The 22,164-nt window shown below is 38.8% G+C and overlaps 1 protein-coding gene across 1 annotated transcript in view; it reads left to right on the top strand.

Annotated features, from left to right (window-relative positions):
- Positions 1-22,164, top strand: part of SLC2A13 (solute carrier family 2 member 13) — a 146,923-nt gene that overhangs the window by 44,940 nt on the left and 79,819 nt on the right. The gene's annotated exons all lie outside the window — the stretch shown is intronic.

Below are 22,164 nucleotides of genomic sequence, written 5' to 3'. Positions count from 1 at the left end.
TCCACTGAAGCACATTATTAGAACAATCTATTATAGAATACCCAAATACCACCTATTCATGAGTGAGTCGCCTCAAATTAATCATCCTGTCCTATCTGTCATATGTATATCATTCAAGCTGCTTGCTTTTTTTGTGCTCCAAATCTTCCCCAGATCCATAGGCTAGACTTCAGAGAGTACAAGATTCAGTATCTGTGGAATTTTGTGTTTTTAAGAAGAGAGTATGGGCAGCCTAATTCATATATTAAAGATTCTATTTTGCAGCCAAAATTTCTTGTTATTAAAACATAGTGTGCATACATAAAAAGCAAGTGATATCTTTTTGGTCACTCATACATTTTGATTTTTTGTGAGAGAGAACTGACAGAGCTTTACAACAGTTCAAATTCATTTAGCAGGATGGGAACATGTACTAGTCCAAGGTTGAAACTGGATCTTTCAGCTGATATAATGTCAGATTTCGTCTTCTTTTGCAACAACAGTCAAGATCTTCTTAAAGTTATAGCCTGGGAATATTTTGTGGGAGAATTTCAACTTAAAATTGCAGAGATTCTGGTATTATCTACGAGGTACACAGTGATTGCCTCTTCACAGTGGGTGCTCATGTGGCTGTCCTTGACAATTCAAATAATTGGTGTTAACTACTCAAATACAATAGATGAAATATCTTGAGATAGGGTTTGTGCCACCTGATTGCTGCCTGTGGTATGGGATAGTGGATTTGTGCTCCAGTTCCTATCTAGCAGAAACAATCAAGACCTAAGCAAAGGATATCTGGATATCTGAGCTGCTGGGAGCCAAAGAAGCTGTTGGTTTTGAATGCTTTATCACAGAAAAACAGCCAGTTTTATATTATATAAATCTGTGAATAAATGCACCAAATTATGGTTGATGAATGATTCTGTATGCCTAGAAATAATGTATGTACTCCAAGGCTGCATCATGATAATATGTTGACATGCAGTATTTGATGTAAATCCTGGGAATAAACAGAAAGACACATTTTTAAATGTAGCTTCATTTATTCTATATGTGAATGCAACTGTAGTGTGACCCAGCAGCATTACAGAGGAGATAGAATTTATATTTTTGGTCATTTAATTATTATAAGGCAAATTGTTTGTATTTTACAGATTTGAGATGTTATCACACAGCTTAGTGTTCTGATCCAGGAAACATTCCCTGCAGTCTGCAGCCAGGTCTGCTGTGTTGTGAGAGCCTGGCTCAAAACACAAAATATTATCTGGGCTGTATAGTTCTGTCTTTGACAACTCCTCCCAAATGTGGCTGATGGAGGCCAAGATATTCTCTGTTCAGATGCAGGCAGATAAAAACATGAATTCTGAAAAACCTTCATGGGTCTTTCACGGATTTGGATGCATTTTACTAGACTGCAATTTATAATGGATATGTTAAGAGATGTTGCATCACAAAAATATTTTAAAATAAGGTCTTCTAATATGCTTTGATTTTATGATTTTTTTTTTCTTATCAGCTGGAACTGGTTTTCCAATTCAACTGAGAGGATTTTTTTTAATGTAGATTTAATAAGCTTGCACTCTTCTGCCCTGATGATAAACTTATGTTCTTTTCTTCCCTAACTTCAGTAAGAAAAATGACCTTGCAAAACCTATATATACCTTTTTCCTACATGTATTTTGGAACCTAATGAATCTGAAGAGTAGTGTTCCATTTTAGCAGCAGTTTCAAAGCAGATTTTTTTTATCATGACTTGGATAATTTCAAAGTCTTCTTTTCCTCCTCTGGTTCTTCCTAAATGTATTAATTTTATTTGGTGGTAAAGCTTTCCCTCTAACTTATAAATATTTTTGCAAATTTGAATATTGTTTTATGCTGAAATCAGTTGTAGAACCAATTTTTGCTTATATTTTGTAATAATTATGTTGACACATTAGTGATTAATGATATTGAGATATTAGACAAAATTTGTGAGTTCTAATTGTAAGACATAACAATGGATAACTACTCATCACTTTTGTGTCAATCTGTATGTATGGTATCATATGAAAAAGTGTAATATTTTGTTGCCATGATGATAAGAACAGTAGTTTTTTTAATTTTTTTTTTTTTTCTAGCAGCTTATAATAGTTGAAGTAGCTGCAAAGGGGAAAAGTGTTATCTGCAACTTGAGTTCCATTGAGAATATAGGCCTTGAATGACATATATATTCTTTTATAATAGAAGGTGCCTCTAGGGCCTGAATTGTACTAGTGCATTACAGCTAAACTTTAGCTGTAGAATAAACTTGGATTTGACATTTAAATTCATTCAGGAAGGTTTTAAATTTATTTGTTCAGTTGGGAGAAAAAAAATTGCTGGTGGCTTACTTAATGTATTTAATTACATGGAGTACAGACTCGTGTTTTTCTTTAGGGAGTGTCTGTGTGGGTTTTTTTCAGTGATTCATTTTACTGTGTAGTGAGAGCAGAGAATTTTTGGTGTAGCCTGTAAGGGCTCTGTATATTTTCCTATATTATATTTCTTAGTAACTGTGTGTAAGAACATTTGTTACTACAGCAACTGCACCACTACTGTGATAATACGTCGGCAAAGTTTTTGTGTTCGGTAAAGTAGCCTGTAATTGTGACCTACTGGTGAGCCTTAAAACCAGAGGATTTTGCCCTTTCTTCTCTTCTCAGAAAAAGCATTTCTTGTTGAATTCTAATGTTGGGAAGCACAGCATGGAACCAAACTCCTTAATATCTCAAGCAAACCATTTTCTCCTATTTTCTTCCATTTGGAGTGTTTTGGACAGGGAGTGTATAAGATGGGCTGGAAATAAAGGCTTCAATTCCTCTTTTAGCTCTTCCCCTGGGTACTGGATAACCTATAGGTGGTGGTTTTTACTCAGTTTCATTCATGACAGATGAAGATCAGCTTGCTATTTTACAGGATAAATAGTTGGGGCAGTGTGATTTCATTTCTGGTAGAATTGAGAATAGACTCAATGTGTCAAGTCTTCTGACTTGGGCACATTTCTGAGACACAATATAGTTCACATACTGTAGGTGTCACCTATGGAATGTGCCTACACCATTTACTATTACTGTTACATGGCATCTTCTAGTGGCAATAAATGTGCTGCTAGATGACTGTTCTTGTCTCATTTACTACAGATGATGAAGGGACTCAAGTGATTGCAGGCAAATAGTTGCACATTTGGGTTTTCTTAATTAACAAAGTGCATATGTTGGTAGCATCAAAAGAGCATTCAGCAGTAATGTTGGAAGGACGTGCAGAAGTGAAGTGTTCACATTTTTATGGAAATGAAAGCATTCAATTGTCTCTAATTCTGCTCATGTGTTTGCTTCTGTAGTCCCAGTAGCTGTGTCTTGGTTCAGCAGGAGTCAATAGCAAGCGTCTAGGAAAGAATAGAACTTGAGTGTGTATGGTATTTTACCTAAGTAAATATCATATATATATATATACATGCACAAGAATTTCTGGTGATTTTGGATTTATTATCCATGAAACTCTCTGGTCACATGTAAACTTTTAGTACATTACACCTTTTTAAATGCTAGCTGTTGATTAACTCCAGTATGGAAAGTTAGTGTTTAATTCTAGAACTACTTTTTTCTAATCCGAGGATTTTTTCCATATTTTCAGATGTTTTTAATTATTTAGTCTGGTTGGGTTTTTTTAGAGTAATAACTAAGGTGTCCAAAAGTTTACAGCAACTAATTTGGGGTTTTTGAACAGATTTTTTTGTATATTTTTCTTCTGTTAACAGAGCTCTTCAGCCTGTTTCAGAAAAAGTATTTATTTTACAATATGATTAGGAAATGCCTCTATATAAAAATTATGCATCTCTTGATTTCTGAACAACTGTATTCTCAAAATCCTTCATGCAGTGAAGTTGTACTAATCCCACTTCACAGAGAATGAGCAGACAAGGGCCTGGCACCAAAGGATCTTTCTAAGGGTTGCCTGAATCTTGTGATGGGATTCCCACAAATACCCCTGGCAATACTAGACCATCCTCAAACTTTGAAGCTGAAGCACAGGAGCATGCTGTGTGCACTGAGGGGAGGGCAGTGGGTGTGTGCCAGCCGTGGGTGGAGGCTCTTCAGGAGCTCCAAGCATGGATGTTGACAAAGCTGGCTTCATACCAACACTTCTGTCAAATGTGCCCACGTGGGTGCTGCTAAACTAAGTAATGTTCAGGCTGTTATTCCATGGTTCTTGAACAGAATCCCACTCCATTCAGGGTGACATTCTCTTGTACATCCTTGTTTGGAGGCAAGTTTGGGTAATCTCTGCGCAGGTGACACTACAACAAATTGTCTCTGTGTTGTGGTCGGATCCTAGATGCTGTGGGGGATTTCTCTGTGGTCTGTATGTCTCACACAAGTCTGAAACAACCAGATGGGGTGGCAGATATCTGGCTGTCTCAGATATCTGCCTCAGCTGGCTTTGCTGTTGCATTTGAAGCTGGTGCTTTGACATGTGTTCTTTCACAAGCTTAGGGTGCTGTAATGCTGTTCCCCAGTGTTTTAGAAGCCCAGCACCATCAGTGGAGCCTGGTCCTTCTTGGGGTCTCTAGCTGGTCAGAGTGACCCCAAGATAAGTTAGAAATTTTTTTTTCTTTTCCCAGCCCGGTGGTTGAAGAAGGAGTCAGAGCTCTTCATTTCTCAGTCTCAAGGTTGTTTATTGTTCCTTATCTATAAAATTCTTTCTCCTGTCCTGCCGAGGTCCGCTCAGCAGGACAGTCAGAGGCACTCTGCCTGCCTCTGGGGTGGTGTTATCTTTTTATACTAAAAATTACATGTACAATATTTACAGTGACTTTCCAATCCCTATCACCTATGTTAGACAGTGAGCTTCTACTCTAAACCAACCTAAAAGTGCCAACATCACAGCAGAAGATGGAGGCCAAGAAGGAGAAAGGCAGGACACGCCCAGATTCCTCCATCTTGCCCCCTGAACCCCCATTCTAAAAACCCCAAAAATCTATTTTACACCCCATGATAAATTCACTATCATTCTACTTAAACTTTGTGGCTTGTAATCCTTCATACAAGGTTTGTACAATTACAAGGTTGGTAATTGTTTTTTCCAAGGGCTAAATCAAAGGCACAGGGGTCTTGGGCTCTGTGCCAAGGTCTCTGAGCCCCCTGGGCAGGGGCTCGGGTCCTCCAAGGCAGCCAGAGGAATTTCCTGGGTTCCCACAGGTCCTGTGCTCTCTGTGTGTCAGCTGAGCTGCCATGCAAAGACACAGTAACAATCTTACAGTCTCTTTAAAAATTAATACTAAACAACACAAAGCAAAAAACTTGAAAAGCAATTGCCAAAAATTGCATTAGATGGCTAACTAGGTCAATGCATCCCCAAAGACAGATGCAGACAATCACTTGCATTACATCTTGACTGGTTCAGAGGTGAAATGTAATTTGTATAAAAGGCTTTCTTAGTCAAAACAGGAGTCACAAATTAATCCCTGATGCATGTTTGAAATACAGACCTCCAGAATGATGAGTTCTAGGGAATGCTCATTGCCCTGTCACTTTTAGTTGGTTCATATTTCCTTCATTTCTTTAACCTGTTTTTATTACTTCTTGAGATTTGCCATTGGCTTTTCATTTCTTTAATTCTTGTGCTACTTTGTCAGGATGGGTATTGCTTGTTTCTTCCATTGCTTCAGAAACAATGACTAATAAATTGATATCTGCAAGGCACGACTAGGAAAAATTGAGCTGAGACTTGCTACTCACAATTGCAGGTTTGCAAGTTTGGCTGTACCTTTGGGAAATCAGAACTCTGAATTTTGCCCACGCTTACTTTTGGTCTGTATCTGTCGTGTCAGCCTACCTTAAGTGAATTTCTTTTCTTTTATAGCTTGTTTACTAGAGGTCAAATCTAGAAGGGCACAGAGTCTTGTGCGTTAGTCATTGAGAGCAACCTCCTGAACTTTGCCCCCGTGTTAGCAGGAGGTGGTGATCAGCTCTGTGTTTAGGCTGGTTGTCTGATGCTTTCTGTGATACCATTGTGCCATCAGGGAACATTTTTGGTGAAATAGTTCCCATTTAGTGGAGTGCACCATTTGTGCATGAGTGATGTGGTGGTGCATCTCAACAATATCTTACCCCAAGTTAATGTGCAAAGGATCAGTCTGGGCACTTTGCACATGCTATAACACTATTGCCATAATGGAAGAAAAAAATTGGACTTGTAGAAGCCACAGCTGAAGTTTCCCCAATAACTCTGAGAGTATCAGTAGTCACTGAGTACAAACAACCAGACTCTGAAAGAGCAGAAGGGAAGTGCTTTTTCACATGTTAAAAGTATAGTTTTAATGGCATGTACTTCTTTTCCCCTCCCAAAGTTATTTACTGAATCTTTCTCTTCAAACCTCTTTTGGGCTGTCCACGTCCAGAAAGATTTTTAACTTCTAGGGCAACCAAGACCCTCAGATGCTCTTCTTTGGTATACCTAGGAGGGATGGGTGAAATGTTCATTCTGAGTACATATTTTTATACATTTAAGGTAAAATTTACTTTTTTTTCAATTCTTGACATTTAATATGTGCACTGAATGCAAGGAAAATACTTTTAAAATGCAGTATATGGATTTTTTCTTCTTTTATATATAAAATATGAAGTGCACTTCAAGAAGCAACTGAATTATTTGAAAAGTCTTGCATTTATTCAGTTTACTTTTTTTCTTTGATGCCAAACCACTGGTATCACAGTGTTGCTCTTTGAGAAAGCAAGAGCAGGCAAAAGAAACCCACAACCATTTGTGCTCCTCTTATTAAATGACAAGTTATTATCATGATGAAATTTGTTTTGGTTTTCAGCTCTTTAGTATCTGCATGTCTTTGAGACTTGCCTTCCAGCATGTACCAAATGTGAACAGTCAAAACTCACTTTTTCAGTGACAGATTAATGTCTGTATTACCTTCTTAGATATTTATTTCCATCCTTGTAAAATAAGGGAAGATGTTGGAGACGCAGATGTTAGATCTGTATCACAGTGCTGGAGACTGGAATAACTTATTTTGTTTTTAGTGTAAAGACTTTTCTTGTTTAAAGTTCTACAGTGCATTGTGACTGTTCACAGGGGTTCTTGGATGAGGGAAGAGACGAGAATGTTGACTCCATGATCAGAAGGCTTGATTTATTATTTTATGATATATATATATTACATTATAACTATACTAAAAAGAAAAAGAAGGACAGGGTTTTCTCAGAAGCTAGCTAAGCTAAGAATAGAAAAGAAAAGAATGATAACAAAGGCAGCTCTCTTGGACTCTGTCTGAGATAGCTCGGTCCTTGATTGGCCATTAATTATACACATCCAAGATGGGCCAATCACAGGTGGACCTGTTGCATTCCACAGCAGCAGATAACCATTGTTTACATTCTGTCTCTGAGGCCTCTCAGCTTCTCAGAAAGAAAAATGTTAAAGAAAAGATTTTTAGTGAAAAGATGTCTGTGACAATGCATTTGTAGAAAATTTGTAATCTATACAATCTTTGCAGTTGGCCCTTGTAGGGTCATGTCACAGGGAGTTAGTGTCATTGATGAACTTTGAGATTATAAAGCAAATACCTGGATTTATTTATTTATTTATTTAGTGTAAATAGAGTGTAGTGTTAAGAAGGGTTAAGAGTCCTGGTTTACATGTTGAAATTGGGTGACAAATGCTGAGTCAGGGTTGTTCTCCTACAGCAGTATGTGTTAGGAGAGCTTCCTTGGCTGAAGAGTCAGGGTGGTTCAGTGTCACCTTGCACAAATGCAAGGGCACAGTGGCAGTCTGACGTGGTCACTCATGTGTTGATATCTCTTTTCTAGACACAACTGTATGTTTTTTGCTATTGTTATGTCATATTGGCTGCTTTTGAGAGTTGCTCTCTACCTGAGGCTTGGGAAGAAGCGTGTCACGTAGGTGACATTTGTGATGATTGTCTTTGTCCACTGAGAATAGAAGAGCCTCTCATTTTAAATCAATGTCATTGCCATTACATCTATCAGATGTGAATGGTGAAGTGAAATGCTGCTCTTTCAATCACAGAATTGAGTTCCTGTCCTTCACTGAGGAAGGTCACATGTTTAAAATCTGAATTCTTTTACACTGGGGGATGACATTACTTCAATTTCTTCTAGCTGTGCTAACAGGTTAGTTTACAGAGTGAATTATCTGGAAGAATCAGTGTAAAAAATACTCAGAGTAAAAAATACGCAGACTCTTCTAATAAATAGCATGACTTATCACATCTTTGGAGGCTTGCCCTTCATCCATAAAATACTGTGTTTTATGTGATGGATACTAGTGGAAGGTTTGAGCACAATGAGCACACATGAGTGAGGCATGTGGCAGAGGGTTGTTGGGTGGTTTTGGGGTAAACAGTTGGCAGTGGCATAGGATGGCATCTGTAGAAAGCACAGAGGAAAGAGCAGTTGCCTGACTCAGCTGCAAAGCTTCCGGGTGCTGGAGCCAGATCTCCCCTCCTGTGTCCTTTTCCAGTAAGGGCAGCATGTGTTGATGTCCTTTGTTGGTATGTGTGTGGGATTGTGCCTCTGGATCATTCCTCTCCCACAAGCTGCTGCTTCCCCATGCCCTTTTGTAGAGGATCTGGGTTCTTTTTTAAGAGGATTTGTTGTTTTTATTAATTTAAGGTGTTGTTTGCTGATGGAAATGTTGCTGGATGTCACATCTTTCCAGTGTCTATCGTGGGGGGTGACTTATGGTCTAGCCTCAGTACTTTTCATGGGAAACTTGTGTGCATTTTTTAAATAATAAATTATATTGGGCCACTTCCTTTTTCACATGTTATTTTAAACATGTAGAATGTAGTGTTTCTGCAAAATGCTCCATTCAGTCACAGGGGTTTCAGTGTCACCTGTATCACCTTGTCTGGCAGCTGCTTCCCCAATACACAGAGTGACCCCAGCTGCTGTTGGATGCTGCCACATCTGGTCTAGAAGTGAGAGAGCCAGCCTGTCACCTTCAAAGGTCTGCAGTGCACCTGGAAGCAACATCTGTAAATGCCCTGATATGCTTTGAGTCAGTGTGGGGGAATCAGCTGTATTTTTCGGGCACAAGTAAACACTTTCTCGTAATCCCTGTCATGTAACAGCAGCAAATATTTTTCTTCAAAACTATCACTTGAAAGCACAAGTTTCTGCTTTGTTTTGTTCCAGTTTGGTGCTGGCTCTTGCTCAGCTTCTTCGGAAGTTTTGAGGTATTTTCTTAATACTGCAAAGGATGGTTTACAATATGGAAAAACTGAAAACTTGTCATATTCAGTTGTTGTTAATTGAAGTCATCATTATCTAAAGCCAATAGAGTCCCCTTTCCTGTGGTGTTTCCAAGCCCTGACTGGGGAGGAAGCATTGGATGCCCAGGAGCTGAGGCCTCCAGGGCTGCTGTGAAATGGGCAGTGCTCTGCAGGGTGCAGCTGGGAAGGGGCAGGTGAGCTGCAGTGGAGCTGGGGTGCTGCAGGAGACACTGAGGGTGGGATGCCTGCCTTGAGTCTTGCATTTAAATAGCCAGCAAGTGTATGCAGGTCTGACAGAAGAAAATCTGGTGTTGCCACTGAGAAGGAGAAAGTAGAATAATTTGTATTTGATGTGAAGGCTTGTATCTGAAACTGTCACATTTGAAATGTACTAAAATAGCCGTCTTCCCTGGAGCTGGGACTATCGAGACACACTGCAGTAACATTGATATGCTAATCTCTTCAGTGTTCACATTGCTGTTGGCTTTGTAACAATAGTGTGTACCTAAATGTGTTTCCATTGGAAAAGATTTTTTTCTTTCTATCAAAAGCATACTTTTGGTTTCCAAAAGCTTTCAGTAGCAACATGGTAAACACTTCTTTAAACCGATTTTAAAAAGTAAAAGCCAATTTATTGAACCTTGCCAGACCTCTTCTGAGGAACCTATACTAAAATTATACATTTTTTCCTCCTAATTGGATTTTGGTTGTCCCTGAAAATCAAGGATGAAAGAAGAGGGCATAGAACATAACCAGCTCGTAGAACTTGTCTTTATTTTTCTGCTGTTGCTCCCCCAACCCCAGTGTTTTCTATCACTATTTACTGGGCTTGTTTAAAAAGATGTACAGTCCTAGTAAGGGGAATAGGACCTTACAATTCTTCTGCAAAATAAAAAAAAATGTTCTGCAGAAAAAAAGTATTCTTCTCTTTCTTGTCAAAAGCTATCAACAGTAATGATGAAGGACATGACGTTGCTCTCAGGTTTTATCCTGAACATGCAAAACTAGTAATGAGGAGGAAACTAAAAAAATACAGGAAAAAACTCCCAAAACTCAGACCTCCAGGGAGCTGCTGCACGATTGAATACATTGTGCTAATGTTACAAAATACTGAATTAATTTTGTCCTATATTTCTTCTAAATTAATTTTAATTAAAATGTAATACTTCATATGAGCAGCTCATAATTGCTTTTTTCCTGGTGTGGTTTGTACAGAATCATTCCAGCTGCTATCAGTAGAAGATGCATTGACTGCCTCTGCATTAGCATTTTGGCTCTGAGCAGCAGTGTAGCTCTGCAGTGAGTCTCTTATCATCTCCCATTGCCACCCCCACAAACTTTTTGATCAAATCAAAAAGTGGTGTCAGTTCCCATGGAGTAACTTCTCCCAGGGGAGGTTAAACCACAGGTTTGCTCCAAGGATTCATTCCATGTACTTGCATTCTTTTGGAGATGTGCAGGTTCAAATCAGTGAGAGAGTCTCAGGGCAGCTTCTAACAGTCCATGCATGGCAATGTTCTGCTTAGGGGACTGGCCTAAATCTAGTCAGGCATAAAACCCAAAAATGACATGTCATGGATGTCTCTGGACCTCAGCTTCAAGCAGCTTTGACCTGGTGATCCCTGCTAGTGCACTGCCTTACTTGCTGTGTTGCACATGGTCATACTGCTTCCACACTGCGCAATGCCCAGAGGAATTCATTCTCTTTACAAATGAGTGACCTTCTCTGTTAAAATATATTGTGTTTTGTAGTGTACAGGCATGTTGTTACCTGCAAGATAATTGAGTGCAGAGGTTATGTGTATCCTCCTCTTACCCCACATCTCCAAAGATGGGAGGATTTAATAATATTTTCTGTCCCTGAGGGAATTACTTTCCTTTGTGGTGGAATTCATCTCCAAGTTACCATGCAATGACCAAACTTTTCTTGTACTTGCTTGTAGTTTAGTGTGTCAGATGCAGGGATCAAATTGTGTCTTAGTATTACTCTGCAAGTTTTACTATATTTGATTTTAAATATCCACTATTCCCTTTAGGTGATTGTTAAGGTACTTGAACAGTGATTACTGCATGCATTTGTTGGCTGGTAGTTATCTCGGGCAAAACACTTGCAGAAATGCATTTATGACTGCAGACATATTTTGCTTTTTCCTTCTTCAATGCTTGTCTGCTGGTGTCTTTAACCTGGCTGTGTAGGAACAAAGTACATAAAGGTGTGTATAGGTGGAGAATGACAATTAGTGCATTAGCTTCTCAGATTAGCAGCAGAATCTGTATGATCAGCAGTGGTGATTTCTCTCAGTGACTAAGTGACAGCTCAGAGAAAGCCAGCAAATACAAGGTCAGGGAATGGGGATGTTTGGAAATCCACTCTACAACATCAGTGGCCTGAATTCCACAGCTTTTTTCCAGCTTTGCTCTCCTTTGTTTTTGTTTACAAGTTACAAGAATTTTTCCTTTCTGCCTGCTCAAAAGGTTGGTGGCAGCTGGCAGAAGGCACAGTTAGGCAATGATGCTTTTGCTGAGAAACATGAAAATATTTTCTGCATCCATAGAAAGATGCAGATGCTTCTTATATCTGACACTGAAAATTAACTTTCATTGTTTCCTGACCCAATCCAACGCCAACCAGACTGTTGTAACTCACTGGTGATATGAAGCAGTTTTGCTTTTTATGTTCATCAGTCTCTGCAGCCTAACAAAATCTAAGTTAAGTGATTGTTCCCTCCATTTTTTTTAGTTACGCAGGATCTAGGACTTGATTTATTTCCCATTTATTTTACTGGTTATCCTTCAAATACCTGTTTTTCATAACAAGTTGTTTTCCCTCCGGAAAGTAGTTAAACATCCTGAAAAAGTAGCTCCTGTACATTGTAAAGGATATGCATATCTGGGTAAAATTCTGTCCCTTCCCTGTGCCACAGGTAATCTTTATGGCTGATCATGGGTGGGACATCTACAATTTGTCCTGAAACAAGAAAGGTTATCTGAAATTTCAGCTATACTAGAGGTATTTTTTCCTTCAAATTTAGACAAACCATGTGCTTCTTGGGACACTGAAATGCTATTTGGTAACCACTAGTTGCTGACCACATACTTCCACTTGAATGTTCAAGAGTGTTTGAAATTTGTCTGCACCATGTTAGGCTTCAGGTAGTGTCATTTCTTTTAGAGAATGGTTAACTTTGTTTAAAAGCAGCATAAAAATCTACTTCACTGAAATGACGAGGAAATATCTCAGAATTCCTGTATCTTCTTGAAAAATGGGTTTCAGGTCTCTAAATAATTTAAATCAACCTTTCTGATCCTACTTTCTATCTGCTAGATCTGTGAGGTTGCAGAGAAGCCTTGAAAAGGCCTTTGCCCTGCCTGTGTCTACCTTGTAGTGTGTACTCAACTGGGGAAATAGATTGAGGATTATCTTACACTCTGCTGGACTTCCAGCAGCTTTCTAAAGAATTCCCTTTTAAAGTATTTTAAACTTGTAAGGAAACTGCTAATAAAGATGGCATTTACACAATGCCATTCTGTCTTCATCATGCTGAAAATGGTAAGAAAGCTTTCTGCTTCATATAAGACTATTTGCCTCACATGAAGATTGGTTGCAGATTTATTCCATTGTATGTGAGAGACCTTGAACTGTCCTTTATGAGTATTTAGTAATGATCTTTCTCTATTTCTACCACATTCCTCATTTTGAGTTGAGGGTGAGAAATCAAAGGGGACCAGAACTCTCTCAGTGCAGCACTTAACAATCACAGAATGGTTTGTGTTAGAAGGGGCCTTTAGAGATGGTTGAGTTCCAAACCTCTGCTATAGGCAAAGACACCTTCCACTAGACCAGGTTGTTCAACCCTACAACCAACCTGCCCTTAAACACTTCGAGGGATGGTTTATCCACAGCTTTTCTGGGCAACCTGTTCCACTGCCTCCACCCTAAGAGTAAACAATTTATTTCTTATATCCAATAGAATTTACTCTCTTGTAGTTTAAAACCATCACCTCTTGTCCTTTCACTGCAGATCCTGATACAGTGTCTCTCCCCATCTATCTCATAAGCCCCTTTTATATATTGAAAAGATGAAATAAGCTCTCCTTTATTTCTTTGTTGTATTTCATACCAGTTATGGAACCTGTTGGTTTAGTATTCTATACCTGCTGTTTTCAATATTGATCTGTATCTTCTGCAGTGGTTATAAATTCAGAAAAAAAGCTGTCAGTCAAGTGTGACTGACAGGCTCTTGATTAATGAAGCCTAGTACTGAAATTGCAAAACATCTGCTGTTGGCAGTATATGGATGACTGAGTTTTACAGGATTTGTATGTAATGATGCTTTTCAATCACTGTTGTTTAAGATAACCATGAAAAGTGCCAAACTTGCTTTTTCATTAGTACTGGTTGTAATAACTAGTGCCATCACAGATCTTAGGAATGCTATATGTTTCATGTGAAAATCTTGTGGATGACCTCGGAGGTTCTCTAATCCAATCCCTAATCAAAACAGAATCAATTAGAGCAGGTTGTGCAGGAACTTTATCAGTTAATTTTTTGACCATGACCTGTTTGCATCTCGCTTTCTGTGTTTTTTCATTTCCATGTTAGAAAATAAACAGACTTCACATCCGGTCCAAATTTTCTGCATCCCAATTTACCTGCTACTTTTTGTCTTACCCTTGCACACCTCTGAGGAGCCTGGGACTGTGTTCTCCTTACCCCTCTGCTAGGTATCTGTAGACAGCAGAACCTTTTCCCTTTACTTTCTCTTTCAAAATGGAACAACCCCAACTGATTCAGCATCTGCTTGTACGTCCTGTGCTCCAGCCCACCCACCTTGGTGGTTCTGCTCCAGGCTCAGGCAGCGCTGGGATGGTGTTCTGGTTTGAAAGCAAAACCAGTGAGAGACTCCAAGTCAGAAATACAGTTTATTAGGAAAAGAGAAGAAAACCAAATACATGCAATAATACAAAAGACAAACCACTGGCAGAGTCAGAATACAGCCTGACACCCTGCTAGTTAGGGTGGTGGCAGCAGTCCAGGTGAAATGCTCTTGTTGAAGTGGTGATCCTGTAGAAACCATCTGGTTGCTCTTGTCCTCTGGAAACCAGTGGGTAAGCAGAGCCATTCCTCTGGGAATCCAGTGGAAAGGCTGCTTGTTGTGTCCCAAATCCCGGATTATATCTAGGTGGGGATGCTTAGCTCCTCCCCCCTGGGTGGAGCATCTCTGGCTGATAGAATTCTGAGTCATGTGGTGGGTCCTTGATTACCCATTAAACAGAAATGACTCCTGAAGGGAGTTATCCCTGAGTCATGTGAAAAAGGCATTGATGGGCCCATTAATAGGAGATTAAGGAAAAAACAATGCTCCTCCTGGTTTCAGCAGCTCTTGAGGATGGGAATAGAATACAGCTTTATATTGTAACCTAGGACAGATATGCTGCTCCTGCTGCAGAGCTTGCAGCTGCAGGGTAGAGAGGAAAAAAATGTTTCCTTGACATGCTGACAATGCTCCTGCTTCTCCTCCCAGGATGTGATTGGCTATCTGTGATGAAAAACATGGTGTTCTTGAGTGGTAATGGTTGCCTTAGAGCCCTTGGTGTTTCTGATAGATAATGGTTAATACTAAAATGTAATCAATTAACTAGTACCTTGAGGTAAGGTGTGATCTTAGGCTGCAGTTTGGTGAAATATTTAGGTGTTTATCTGTCATTCTGTCTTCAGTGAAACTCAGCTTTGTGCTCAAGTTCAAATGCTTTCCTTAAAATAAAAAAGTTGAAGCAGTTTCTTAAGACATACTATTTTCAGCTACACACTGTTTTGCTGTGCTGTCTGTCAACTCCATATCCACTGATGGTGATGTCCTGTTCTTAGGAAGCCAAAGTTATAGCACTTTAGCTTTAACCTACAGCAATCTTGATTTTTTTCTTCTCACTAGGTTTTGGAATTTAGCTCAGCTGTGCTAAAATTGTATTGATTTCAAAGCAGGTTTTTATAATCTGTTTAAATGTGGATCTCATCACTATTTTAACTTTTTTCCTTTTATTTTTAATGAAGCTCTTGTGCTAACAGCATCTGATTATTAAAAAGTGAGAGGAATTTTTTAGGCCCCTAGATAAATTGGGTTTTTAAACATTTTTAAGGAGATGGTCTACACTAAATATGCTATTAATAAAGCAAAATACTGGAGCAGATAACTGGTTATATTCATAAATTCCCATGGAGACTTTCGTTGACCTCCAGGCTCCTTTTTCAGTTCTATTAAACTTTGCTTTTTCCCCATTCCCTCCTGAGAATGGGTTCCTGAGTCTCATTCTTTTGGAGGGCAAGAAGTATAAATATGCTTTTACTGTTAAACCACTGGCTTCGGGCAGAAATAAAGATATTTCATTTAGAAACAAGGGATAGAGGGGGCAAAATAATATCACTAAGCCAAGATTTTTGGCAGAAACAAATTGCAAAAAATGTAAGGTTTGAAGTGTGTTGTCCAGACAATGAAATACAATATCTATATAGGTGTTAATACAGTAGCAGCTGGGAAGATCAGCTTGAGAATAGACTGCTGGCTAGGAGGGAACTCTTGAGTCATCAGCTTTTTTAGTGCTCTTTTAATTGAAAAAGAACAGCAACACACACCCCTGACTGCAGTTCTTTGTTAAGTCTCTTTCCTCAATTAAAATGAAAGTAAAAAAGCTTCTAATTCCAGATTGCTAAATGCTCTGCCCTGCACTTCACTACTTGATGGGAGAGGGGGGTGGGAAGCTCTGCAGGCTGTTACAACACTTGGCTTATTTTGGTTGCTGCCTGCGTAATGCTCCTACATCATCTTGTCTTTCCTCCTCTGCTTTCTGCAGCTCTAAGTGAGGGTCACATAACTGTTCCCTATGTAAGGCAGGACTTCTGGAGCAGACCCTAAAAAAGAAATGCTGATTTGCAGGCTGTAGGTATGCACAATTCTTAGTATCTGTTGCCTTATTTCTAAGGTATTTTCCACAGCCAGAAATAAATCACAATGTGATCCTTGCTTTTCTCTGCTCCCAGCCAGTTTTCATGTCAATGAAACAAGAAAACCTCCCTGTTGCTCATTCTCCCACTCTCCAGGTCTGACAGTATCACAGTGGGGTCTCTTTTCCCCATTGCAGATTATTGTTTGTTATTGTGGCCACTTCTCTCAACTCTCTCTGGCATCACGTAAATACCACTCTTTGTTGTCTGTTTTGTTGTGGTTTCTCTAGCTTTAAAGGACTTCATTACAGCAGATTCTGTTTTCTATAGAGAACAAGTCATACAGAGCCAAAATGCAGTCATTTTTTTTGCTTCCCTACTTGCCACTGCTTCTTGTTCTATTCAGAGGTGTTATTAATTGCTGCTGCCTTTGTGCAAGTACTCAGTCATATAGATTTTCCATCACCAAAGCTTTATATCAAAGAATGTGGTATCAAAGAAAAGATTTTTCCTTTTACAGATAAAAGAAAATGTCTTTATTTTCAGAACTCCCAAAGACCAACTCAACTTGCTGTCAAAACAAAAATCTATATTTGGGGTTCTTTTCACAATGTGTGGATTAAAAAGATCATTTGGAGAGACCATTTATTTGAAATACAGGTTTCCTGAGCAAACAAAAAAAGCCCTTCCAGTTCATCTAGGCATGGAAAACTGTGGAGGGATAGAATGTAAGAAAATAGTGCAGAAGGTAGTCTCACACCTGAGAAGTTGCAGCTGTACTAATCACTAAAGATTAGGAACAGGCCTGCCCTTAATAGGCTACAGCTGTGTCCAATAAGAAGATGAGTGCTACAAAAGAGTGGGGTAGCTGGGTGAGGAGAGAGTTGGAGTTTGCTGGTTGTGCTGTGAAGAAGGAGTCAGTGCTGTGAGGAGATGCCCATGAGAAATCACTGAGAAGGTGTGGGAGCTTTGCAATACTTGATAACAGAAAACTTCCTTGCATGGCCTAATTCTCTAGAATCTGGGTGGTTATGTCTCATTAGCTTTTGTTTGCTTTTTGACTAGGCTGTCTGGGTAGAATAGAACTACAGAATGATTTGAATTGGAAGGATCTTTAAATATCATTTAGTCCCAACCCCTCTGCCATGGGCAGGGAATCTTCCATCAGACCAGTTTGCTCAAAGCCCCATCCAACCTGGCCTTGCACATTTGCAGGAATGGGGCATCTACAGCTTCTCTGGCCAACCCCATTCCAGTGTCTCACCACCCGCACAGTAAAATATTTCTTCCTAATATCTCATCTAAATCTCTCCCCTTTTAGTTTAAAACCTTTCCTCTTAGTCCTGTCACTATCTGTTCATACAAAGAATCCCTCTCCCTCTTTTTTATAAGCTTTTAGATGTTGCAATAACATCTCCCCAGAGCTGTTCTTCTCTAGGCTGAACAACCCTATCTCTCCTAGTGTATCCTTGTAGGAGAGGTGCTCCAGCTCTCTGGTCATCTTTGTGCCCTCCTCATGCTGCTTTGGACCTGCTGTGTTTCAGTGTTTGTCTTGTGTACACAGCACTGCAGGTGGGGGTCTCATGAGGGTAGAGTAGAAGGGCAGAATCCCCTCCCTCACCCTGCTGCCCATGCTGCTCTGGATGCAGCCCAGGACACCTCTGGCTCTCTGGTCTGTGTGCACATATTACCAGGTCACTTCTCAGCTTTTCATCCAGGAGAACCCCTGAGTTCTTCTTGGCAGGGCTGTTCCCAGTGAGTACTTCCTTCAGTCTGTATGCACACCATTGGATGGTTAGTTGTGGAAAGCTGGAAAATGCTAAGACTCAGCTGTTGGGCAAGCTGACAGTCTTTATCCTTCTTGGCTGATGGGGATCTGTCTGTAAAAAAAAAAAAAAAGGAAAAGAGTCTCAAGCTTTCTCAAAAGGTTAACAAGCTGTATGAGGTAGGAATTTTCTTGTAGTGCTGGGAGTGGTTCTTCCAATGTTACTGGAAACAGTCTAAGATACTGAGGAAGGGCATGGTACTTAAGTAAAATTGGTTTGTATCTTCACAGGATAATTAATGCAGTTTTGATCTTAACGCTAATTCTGTTTTCTTTTGATTTGTTAAATTTTACAGGAAGGAAAAATTAATGAAGGTGGTACTTCTAGCAAATAATCATATAATAGGCAAGGAGAGGAAAAGGGTGCTTGTTTTAGTGTATTATTCATACACAGGGAATAATACCTAGCTGTAAGTGCTTCAGAGTAGGAGTCATAGGTGAAGGGAGATTCTGCAGGAGGGTTCTGCAGATGATGTGGAGAAGGCTGGACTGGAAGCTGTTATTTTATAAGGAAGAGAAATCCAGAAATAATTCTCATGTTTGTCTTCTGTTATTGAGATCACAGACCCAAACTTTCTTTGTTTTGGTCTCTGCTGTAGACCAGTTCCTTGAAGATTTATCTGAGTGGAAGAGAGGGCATTTGAACAAGAAAGATCCAGAAAACTAATCTGAATCTTTAGCTTAATTGATGCTAAACTGATGAGTGGCTGTGTTGTTGCATGGCTAAACCTGCCTTTTTTGGAAATGCAAAGAGTACAAAATGCTGGCAGGAGCCCTATAAGGTTTTAAGCTGTTGCTACAAGCTGTTACCTAGATGAGCTGGCAGAAGAATGTTTGAACCTGCAAATGACTTTGGCAGGGCCCAGTCTCTAACCATAGATTCCTAGCTGTGAAATCTGTCCAGTTATTCTGCTAATAATTTGAGGGATGGGGAATCATAAGGTTTCCAGGCACCAGATGTCTGCCTGCCTTTGCTGTGGGATTTTTAGGCTTTATCTCTATACTATAATTTCTTTTTTCCTGGAAGTGAATGCAGTTTTTTTTCAGAAGCAGATATTAAGACTTCATTAATACGAATTTTTCTACTTTTTAGCTTTCATTACATAAGCTTATTTTAGAACTAGGGTTTTTGTTGTGTTGCTTTTGAAAATCATCTCGTTTTTTAGTTGGCTGTGGATCATACCCAAGCTCCTATGATTGCCATACAATCCATTTTGCTCATACAGATGAAAATCAAAATGCCTTACCAGGTGATTCATAATTTCCAAGCCTAACTTGTGGGTTATGCCTAGTAACAAAGATAACTGCTAAAATATAGGAAGCTGCCATTAAAAGTTTCAGATAACCAGTCATAAAATACAGTGTTTGGAGTATCACTCACTTTCAGAAGTAATGTTTTGACAAGAACAGCTTCTCCTTCCCCATTTGGCTCTGTGTAAGCTAATAAGGTTTTTTTTGGGATGTGAGGCTAAAGTTCCCAATTCTATTTTTGCTTTTTGCTTATAAGGATGAATTCTATTTTGGTGGACAGATTATGCTATGAAATATCTGCTTGGATCCCAGCAATCCACTTTGTGTATCACCACTTGAAGTAATGTCACCTTCAGCAGTATCCTTGTTTTTCCATTGCTCTTTATCTCATGTTGTTGTTTTGCACAGAGGAAGCTCCAGCTGCCCTTTACTGTAGCATGTTTTGAACCTTGTAAATATTATGTGTTAAAGAATTCTACTTCAGTTAAAGTAATTATCAGAAACAACAGCACAAAAAGTCCAGCCAAATCTATTCTCATTAAATTCATCGAGGCATTAGGAGGTCTCATCATTCTGACTTCATTTTTATTCGCAGATTAGAAGAAGGAAAACAAGCATCTTGGTGTTTTCTCAAGTTCAAATGAAGTGATTCTGATGCAGGAATATGTCTAAATATCTCAGATGAAAACAACAACAATTAAGGCAGAAATATCACTAACAAAAACATTGACTTTTTGGGGACAAATACCTATTTTGTCCTTAGTAAAAATTGCCAAATATTTTTTTCTCTGCCATATGTTTAAATCATCTGTTTCCTTTGAGTTCTATGGGCAGTTAGGTTGTTCCATTTTTTAAAGGTGTAATGGTTTTATTGTTTAGTGCTATTTTAATCTGCTTTCATAACTGACAACATATTTAAGGGTTATCAGAAACTACTGAAGTGCCATTTAAGTTTTCAGAAGACTTATTTTGAGAAGAAAAATGTATTTAATTCTGAACATATTTTTGGTAAACCCATTTTCTGTTCTTAAAATCCATATTATGCCTGGGGTTGTTTATTTTTAAGAACATGGTAACATACGAACTCAACAATGTGGATGGAAGGAGTGCTGGTAAGAAAATGCAAATATAGTATAATTGGTTTCAGAGCTAGATGGTTTTAATAAAAAGTTTCACACTCATTTGCTGTTATAAGATCAGTTACCTCACAGTCAAAGTCCTTTGGGCTTTTTAGTTGAGTTGTAAAACTCCTTTAATACAGAGATTAGCAGTTTCTTATTTCTTTCATTCCATTTATTGGTTTGTAAACCTGAAGGCTGTGAATTTTATGAAAGAAAATCCTTTAATTTTGTGTATGCCTATTGGTATGTGGTGGTTGCCATGGTACATGTTTGGAGCAAAACTTTTTCAACAGTGGAGTATGATAATTTTTAGCATCATTTTTCTGATAAAATTATTCAGAAGTCTGAAAAATTTCAAGTACTTACTGAATTTAGCTTGACTGGATGTTCTAAAGGTCTTAGATGTAAAGTTCTGACATAAAGGTCTAAATTTCACAATATGGTCTCAGCATTTCTGCAGGGCTGCACTTCAGATGCACAAACTGATTTGTGTGGTGGAGCTTTGTTGAGAGTCCACGACTCCCTCTGAGTTGCAAACCATTGTCTGAGAGCAGCTGCTTTAATTTCTCACTATTCATTTTAGTGCCTTCTTCCCAATTGTTTTGCACAATGCTGTATTGTGAACGAAGTTTTATAAATGTCTATCAAATAGCTGAGTGATTCAGGAATTATTAAAAACCTTGCATCAGTTCCTCATTTCTGCCTCCTTTCCTAACAGTCCCTGCTGTAGAGTTCCAGCTTATTCAATGAGCAGGATCATTGATGGTGGCCTTGAAGATGTAGGTTGTCCAAAATGTCCCTTGAAAATAAAGATAGATTTTGAACTCAGTTAGGGACCTTATACAGAGTTTATGAAGAATGAAAGATCTCCCCTAGGCATTCAGCAGCCTGGATTTCCAAGAGATGCTGCAGAATCAGTTGCCAGATAAGATTTTTAAGTTCCAAGACTCCATGCTCACGTGTGACACAGGGTCTGAGAGACTTAAGACTGTTGTTTGAGTTAAACTTCATGGGTACATGTATTAGTAAATATTTTTTCTTTCTGAAATTTGAGCTGTGGACTATTCCTTGCTAGCAGCTGGCTTTGGTGCTTTTCCACTGAGGAAATGCCACTTTGAGGATGGAATCCTTGTCAGCCCAGTGATGTCATGGTTCTTGCCTGAGAATGTCTTATGAGATCGATGGATTGACTGTATCTGTCACTTGGTTTTACTTGGAGACTTTCTGAGGTGATGATGTGGCTAAATGGCAGGACATGTGGGACTGTGTGCTGCCTGAATGTTAGTGTTACTTGGAAACCAGCTTAGAAAATTTTTCAGGCTGTATTTTGCTGTTAAAGCAGCAAAGTTAAATGATGATACAATTGAGATATGAATTAGAAATACCATAATTTTAAATGAAAATAAGTTTTTCTTAGGCAGGTCTGATTATCTTTCAATGAAGAAAATGTTATCTAAACCCTCTTCTTGAGTCCAGCTCTTGAAACTATTCATAGCTTGCCAGCTTTCTGAAGCTGAAATTCTGCATGTAAATTATTCTTCACTAACAGACTCATAAAGAGTTTTTTACTAAATCAATACTTCTGATATTTTCTGTATGCTCAGAAAACACTGAAAATATAAACATGTAGATCCCCTTCACCTCTCTCTTTATTTTTCTTTGATGGCAAATATTTTGACTTATTCATATTGTGACTAGATGTTCTGAGTAAGTATACTAGTTGTGAGAAGATGTATAAAGCACACAATTTTTCACCAGACTTTAATAGTGGGAAAGCACTAAA

This window comes from Agelaius phoeniceus, chromosome 5, assembly GCF_051311805.1.
Source record: "Agelaius phoeniceus isolate bAgePho1 chromosome 5, bAgePho1.hap1, whole genome shotgun sequence".
In the NCBI taxonomy this organism is placed as follows: Eukaryota; Metazoa; Chordata; class Aves; order Passeriformes; family Icteridae; genus Agelaius; species Agelaius phoeniceus.
Note: the sequence above shows the minus strand (reverse complement) of the source record. Positions and strands in the feature narration are given on the sequence as shown.